This window comes from Neomonachus schauinslandi, chromosome 8, assembly GCF_002201575.2.
Source record: "Neomonachus schauinslandi chromosome 8, ASM220157v2, whole genome shotgun sequence".
Classification (NCBI taxonomy): domain Eukaryota; kingdom Metazoa; phylum Chordata; class Mammalia; order Carnivora; family Phocidae; genus Neomonachus; species Neomonachus schauinslandi.
The window spans coordinates 22,259,943-22,268,053 of NC_058410.1; the positions used below are offsets into that span (position 1 = coordinate 22,259,943).

Here is an 8,111-nt window from a genome sequence, read left to right on the forward strand (position 1 = left end):
TTAATAATCTACTATAAATGCAAGATTTAGAAACCAGTTCTGTCTCCCCTTCCTTTCCAGATATGAACAATCTTTTCGCTCCCTTTTTATGCATCTTCACCAATGAAGACAAAATGCAGCTGTTGATATTATAGAACGAGCATGCTGTGAAGAGTAGTTAATGTTAGCAAATTCTCTGAACGAGTGCTAGGTATTATAATCAAAGACATACAAGACTTTTAAATCAGTGCTTGACCTCATTTTACATTTTGTAGTCTTTCAGATCTCTCTCACCTGCCAGAGTTTAGAAATGTACTGAGTATAAAATCTCTTAATGGTCTTACTCCTCTCCTCTGCAAACCATCCTAGCATTACCCTGATCTGCCTATATTAGCAGTAACTATACATGAAGATGATATTCTTATACAGATTCCTTTTTCAAAAAAGCCAGTTGACAGTAGCATCTTTAAGACTGGCCAGAAAGTTGTACATTTTAGCAACTGACAAATGTGGACTCTGACCTGATAGAAAATCTAGTCTTTGTATCAACTGCCCTTTCAACAAATTGTAGCCGAGTTTTGCCTTGTAACTTGCTGCTACTATTGTTATTCCTTTTACTAAGCCAATTTCATGGCACTGGGTTTTGAAGAAAGTTGAAAAGTTTTTTCTACTTCTGTTGACTCTGGAAGCAAAACATCAGAAGGGCGCATTCATACATGGTGCTTGCCAGAAATGCATTCCTAAAGAAGAAATTCCATGGTGTACCCTTTGGCTCTTGACCCCCTGGTCCTGTCCTGGAGCACTGACAATGTAACAGACCAACTTTCTGCTTTCAAAAAATTGAAAGGAAATTTTTTATGGACCTCTGAGGACCGCTGAGGGTCCATCAGGGTTTTTGTGAATGCCCCATGGGTCAGAAAGGTGTTGGGCATCTCCTTAGAAATTCAGAATTTGGAAGGGGCACCATAATGAAGAAAGGGGGGAATTTAGAGAGAGGTGATACTGTGAAGATGAAGGGACATTGGCTCTGAAATGAGGGAAAAACCAAGGCTGATCAGTTTTAATCAAGATACAAATGTTTGAGAGAGACAGAAATTCAATTCAGATTCTTTGTGAACGTAAAAATTTTGAGAACTTGAGTATGTGCTGTATCTGCTCATCCTAGCACCCACTACACATGTGGCACTTAACCTGTTCTCCCACAACACCATAAACTTAATGAGGGCAGGGACTGTGTGTGTCTTGACTGGCGTTATTATTATTATTTTTTATTTGAGAGAGCACGAGTGGAGCGAGGAGGGGCAGATGGAGAGGGAGAAGCAGACTCCCCGCTGAGCAGGGAGCCCGACATGGGGCCTGGAGTCATGACCGAGCCGAAGGCAGACGCTTAACTGACTGAACCACCCAGGCACCCCTTGACTGGCATTATTAACACAGAGTAGCTCAATGCATTGCACTAGTGTCCACTACATAGCTATTTGCTAATCAAATGTCCCAGAACCAGCTAGTCCTTCTGTTGTTTTCGTCTAGCAAACACTCAGAAACTGCCTTTATCTTGCACAACAAAAGAATAACCTATGAGTTGGATGTAATGTGGGAATTAAATAAAATATAATACCAGTATTTAATTGTGTCCTGAAGGAAATGTTTCTCATTGTGGTAGAGAGGGAAGGAACGTCACTGTAAGTCAAGGGACCTGTCTTCTCACTGTAGCTCTGGTTTTGATCTTGGTCACATGACCTAACAGCAGCTCTCCCATGTATCCAATTGGAATAACAAGTAATGTGTTATATTTGAAAACCCTTCAGAAATAAAAGTACAAATTAATACTAGGTACCATCATTATATAAGACACAAGTTAAACTGGAAAGTGGAACTCCAGATACAGGAGCCAGGGAAGGTGTCCTGGGTTTCATTTTTCCCATCTTACACACAACTCCTGTGCCTAACTTAGTGCATGATCAACAGTTGGTACTCAGAATGTGTTTATGGAATGAGTGAATGATCCTCAACTGCAACATAGAATCATAAAGATGATCTTAGATGGCTGTTCTTGTCTCTTTGTTTTTAGATGAGGATTTTCATATATTATTGTCATGCAGTTGAATTGTTAAAAATTTATGTAAGGAATATAGAGTCATAAGACAGAGTTTCTGCCCTTAAGAAACTTCCTATCTCATTGGTTCACAAGACTTAATTAGCTCCTGTCTCCTCAAATTAAACAGTAATAAAAGGCAATAGGAGAGTCCTAGTTAAGTTTATTTGGATGTAGGGAGGAATATTTACTCTGGCCAACTTAAGGGGGAAAAATGTATGGCTCACAGAAATGAAGGACATGTGCAGAGCCAAGTCCAGCCAAATCCTGTACCTCCCAGGATCTGGGGGATGGACTAGGACACAGGCTTATCAGGTCTCTGCAGCCTGGCTGGTTTAGCTCCATCCATTTTCTCCTTCCGTCACTCCATACAAGACTCACATTCTTGGGAGATAAGAGTCCAGTTGGCATGACGAAGCATACATGCTCACAGTTTGGCCAAGAAAGAGCAGCTAGGCAAGACTTCATGAAGTACAGACCATTTAGCTCCCTGAGCACAATTCAGGTGCACCTCTGAGATGCAGTGGGTCCTATCAACAGTATTATAAGAGTTCAGAGAAGGGAGATTCTGGAGAGACTTCACAGATGCAAAGGGGCTCAAGCTGGACCTTTAAGGATGGGTAGGAGTGAGATAAATGAAGAGGAAAGATTTCAGCTGGGGCACAAGAGGAGCAAAGGTTTAGGGTTAGGATTGAGCCTAATGTGTTCACCAAAGGCAGAAGTGTTGGAGACGGAGAAGACAGATGTTAATAAAAGGTCCTTGGATTTATTTCTGTAGAGAGTGAGAATAGATAGCAGGTTTAAACAATAAACCAATGGTTCAGGCAGAGAAACAGTAAATGTAGAGCTAATTGTACAGAAAACATTCAGGGAAAGCATCGGGGGAAGCCTATGTATTTTTGAAAGAAAACCAGAAAGGTAAATGGTACATTGGAAGAAGCTTCTGGGTATGAGATTGAGAACCCAGGTGAAGGAGAGATACCTTGAAGAAGGAGAGTCGCTGCTTGTCCAAAGGCTGAAGGACAAGATGGGGACTAGATGGGGATGGAGATACCAGTCTAATGGTTTAGATGACACTTGTTCTAAATACACAAAGTCTTAGCAACATGCGGTAGAAATCACTGCTGAGTGAAGGGGAGCAATGTTGGATGAGCCTCAGAGTGAAGATGCTTTAGAATATCCAATGTGCTCAGGCCACAGTACTTAGGAATCAACAAGGGGTCAGTGAACAATTACAAAACAACGCCTCTGCTTGGTTAAAGTTAGCATGAATTTGAGCAAAGTTTCCAGATGACTGGATGGAAACTCTTTTTGGTTAATATTCAAAAGGTAGGGTTTCCAAACCTTTGGAGCAGATTTTAAAGATAAGAGAATTTATTCAGGAATTTAACTTTTGTTCCTAGACTTAAAGGATTATTGGAAATATTTGGAAGACAACAGATTGGCATATTTTGTGATGATTTGCACCCTTTATTTATATATGGAGCGGTTGCCACAGAAGTCTCTTGATCTTATATCATTTCAGAAAATAAATGTATTACTAGAAACACCAGACATTTTAGTGTTTGACTTCGCACTGAAATAGCACTGAATAGAATATGTTTAGCCATTTTCAACCTTCTTCTGTGCTTCTCCAGTATTTATGCTGGAGTTATCTCAAAAATGGACTCAAGGAGAAAGCATGAACCTACAAGCAATCTTTAACCTCAAATATCTGATCTATGTCATCACATCTATGTAGCTCAGAATCTGCTTAGAAAAGACAAACCAGGGAGTTTGGCTTCTCTTTACGCCTTTGAGAGAGTCAACCTTTAAGGCTTATTAGTGAGCCAGATTCTCCCCACCCCTAAGCCATCCAGCAGTGACCCTTTCTCAGTCTGCTTAAGGTAATGCACAAATAATTGCTTTATGTCATAGACCTGTTTCTGCAAAAATTCAAATAAGCCAAATGCTATTTGCTCCCCCCAAAAGCCCACGAATCATGTTTTAATAAAAAATAATCACTTATTATGTATCTGTTTAAAATGTCATGTATTGGATTTACTTACACTGAGATACATCAACACTTTAGAAACATAATCTATGGGGTATCTCTCTGGTCTTGAAGGGGCTTATTAGTGCACAGTGTATAATTGTTCACAAGGAATAGCCTAGTTGCTGATAGGGCTAATCATAATAGTCTCAATAACTACCATGGAGAATTCTATGAAGTTGAGTTTGTACTGAGTTCTCTACAAATATTGTTTATTGAATATAGATCATCACAAGAGGGATAAGAATGTAAATAATCATATTCAATCATAGAAAGTAGATAGTATTATGACAACCTACTTTACATATGAGTAAACTGGGGCTTAGGAAGATTAGGGCATCACACAATAAGAAATAAGGTCAGAATTGAGGCCACGTGTGGATAGTTCCAAAGCCCATGCTCTCACTGTGCATTATCATTTCCTGACTTACCAAGTGCTCCCATATGTGACATTATGCTGGCTTCACCAGCAGCCTGTTCCCTTACTTGTTGTTTGTCTTTAATATTTTTTAATTAAAAACTTCTAAACTTTTTATTTTAAATTAATTTTAAAATTAATGATGTTGTACAGAACAGTACCAAAAAAAAAAAAAAAAATCCTGTATATCCAGAGTCCTCAAATGTTAATCTTACATAACCACAGCACAATGACCAAAATCAGGAAATTAACATTGATGCAATTCTGTTACATCATCTACAGACCTTATTTGAATTTCCCCAGTTACCCCATTCATGTCCAGGATCTAAATCAAGATGACATGTTGTCATGTCATTTAGTTATCATGTCTCCTTGGTCTCCTTAGGGGCCAACCCTATACTCTCATGACCTCAGGGGTGAGCACCTCCTCCCATTTTGCATCCTAGCCACTTTGATTGATTCATCCCTTTAAACTAAAACAGTTCCTAGTCTTCCTTTGTCTTTCATAACCTCAACACTTTAAAAAAGTACTAACCAGTTATTCTTGCAGAATGTTCCTCATTTGGGTCTGTCTGATGTTTCCTCATGAATAAATTTGGGTTGCGCATTTTTGGTAAAAATACTATGGAAGTTATGTTGTGTCCTTCTCAGTGTGTCATACCAAGAGACACATGATTTGTCACATCACTGGTGATCTTAACTGTGATCATTTGGTTAAGGTAGTATCTGCTGGATTTCCCCACTATGAAGTAGATATCTTTCCTCTTTTATTAGTATTTTCTAGGGGAGCTACTTTGCAACTATGTAAATAGCCGGTTTCTCATAATACCTTTGCCACTAATTTTATCATTCATTGATAATTCTTGCCTAAAACAATGATAACTATAGTATTTTAAAATGGTGGCATTCTCTTCCCATCATTATTCATACATATATTAGTTAGAATTCCATTGTAAGGAATAGCTTTGTCTTCTTCCCTTCTTACTCAATTGTTTATTTATATCAGCATGGACTCATGGATTCTTACCATATTCTGTGGGGTATATTAATATCATTGGCTATTTTGTTTGTCCAAACTGTCCCCTTTTGGCCAAAAGACCCCTTCAAGTTTGGCTGTTATCCTTTTGACATGTTTCCCATCATTTTGTTTTATTACTTTTATTTTTTTAAGTGAATGGTCTTTTTATTGGAAAAAAAAAAGACTTGCATTTGCAACTTGAAATGGGTGTAAATTGTAATTTCTTTTTTTTTTTTAAAGATTTTATTTATTTATTTGAGATAGAGAGAATGAGAGAGAGAGAGTACATGAGAGGGGGGAGGGTCAGAGGGAGAAGCAGGCTCCCCGCCGAGCAGGGACCCCGATGCGGGACTCGATCCCGGGACTCCAGGATCATGACCTGAGCCGAAGGCAGTCGCCCAACCAACTGAGCCACCCAGGCGCCCTAAATTGTAATTTCTTGAACAGCAATGTTGATGCTTGTGCTGAAGTCCAGAGAGCCACAGCTTCCTCTGCTGGCTCCAAGTCATGGTTCAGAAGGTTTTAAAAACAGAGAGTCTAACCTTCCCTTGGTAAAGGTTTCTTTTTAAAAATTAGTGTGAATGGTGACAGCCTGACACCCATTTCGCTCTAGTACAACACAGACAATGCTGAACCAGCACACACAGCATGCCTTGAGGACGAGGGTCATCATTACCCTGGGTGGGGGCACACGGAAGTACGAGAGGGCTGTCCTGCTAGGTGGGGCTATGTCTAGACACTTTATCCTTCACCCATGTTTCTGCACAGCATCCTGCGATAAACCAATTTTAAATGTGTGTTTCCAGTAAACCAGCAATGACAGTTTATACTAACGAATTGAATTAGCACCCATTTGAATAAGTTTTTTTTTAAATTTATAAATCAGTTTATTTACAGATTTTATTTTTTCTTAAAGTACACTTCAGTTAACAAATCTATTTACACAGGTATACATGGGAACTCATCCCAGTTATTTTACAGATCATACTTACAAACCACACCCCAAGTCTTCTGTGCAAAGCTGCACTGGATGTGAATTTGAATAAGTTTTAAATTTGTTTTTTCAGTTTTTATTTTTAATACAAATGCCTGACTGTGCTCAGTTGTCAAGCTGCATGCATGAAAACCTGGCCAGCCCAAACAGTATATTACTCATGAGCAAATGGAACTGCAAGGAGTCTGCTAAGTGCTTCCTTATCATTAAGGTAGTACAAGTGTTTATATCATAAAACTGAGGCGTAGCTTGACCTTTAGGGCACAGGACCACCAACTAATACATGCAGATTTTGTGTGTGTGGACCGAAGGCACTTTTGACATTCAGTTTTGCTATACAGAAACAGAATGAGTAAATGAACTTTTTTTTTTTTTTTTAAGAGGTAAGTACAAGATTCAATTCGATTCTTCTAGAGGAGGAAAAGGAGTTGAAAGTAGGTCTTCGTTTGGCAATCATCATCTGTGTGAATTCGTCATAGCTGACTTGTCCATCTCCATCAATACCTGGTTCTCTGATCATTTCATCTTCTTCATCCGTTAGTTTTTCTCCTAACTTGGTCATGCCATGACGTAGCTCCGCCGCACTGATGTAACTGTTGCCATCCTTGTCAAAAACTCGGAATGCCTGGTGGATTTCTTCTTCACTGTCTGTATCTTTCATTTTTCTAGCCATCATAGGCAAAAGTTCTGGGAAGTCAATGGTGCCATGACCATCAGCATCCCCCTCATTGATCATATCCTGCAATTCAGCTTCTGCTGGGCTCTGACCCAGTGACGTCATGACGGTTCCAGGTTCGTTTGTTGTGATGGTCACCGCCGTCTTTGTCAAATAGGGAGAAAGCCTCCTTGAACTCAGCAGTCAGTCCTTCAGTCAGCTGATCATCCATGGTGCAAGGAAGGGAGGAAGAACAGAGGGAGGGAGGGTGGCTGTGCCAGCGCAGAGGTTGTCCCGGGAGGGGTGTGGGCAGGCGGTGCCCGGCGGCTGTGAGGACTGTGCAGAACCCGCCGGGCTCCCAGCACCACTGCCCTCCCATCATTTTGTTTATTTTATTTTATTTTATTTTTCCAGATTTATTGAGGTATAATTGACATACAACATTGTCAAAGTTTAAGGTGTGTTCCATGTTCACGTGATACATTTATATATTGCAGTGTAATCACTATCATAGCTTTAGCTAATACCTCCATCTTGTCACATAATTACCATTTCTTTTTGGTGGTTAGAACATTTAAGATCTTCCTTCTTTAGCAACTTTCAAGCATATGATATAGTATATCTAACTATATATAGTCACAATGTTGTGCATTAGATCCCTAGAACTTACTCATCTTCTAACTGGAAATTTGTACCCTTTGGCCAATATCTCCCCATTTCCCCCAACCCCCAGGTTTTGGTAACCAGTATTCTTTTTTTTTTTTTTTTTTAACGGGTTTGTGGCTGACACCATGCGTTTATTTATTTATTTATTTATTTGAAGATTTTTTGTTGTTGTTGTTATGTTAATCCCCATACATTACATCATTAGTTTTAGATGTAGTGTTCCATGATTCATTGTTTGTGCATAACACCCAGTG

General features: G+C 39.4%; 1 pseudogene; it reads right to left on the reverse strand.

The window, feature by feature from the left end:
• Window positions 1–6,912: 6,912 nt before the first annotated feature.
• Window positions 6,913–7,423, reverse strand: LOC110583213 (annotated as a pseudogene).
• Window positions 7,424–8,111: the final 688 nt, after the last annotated feature.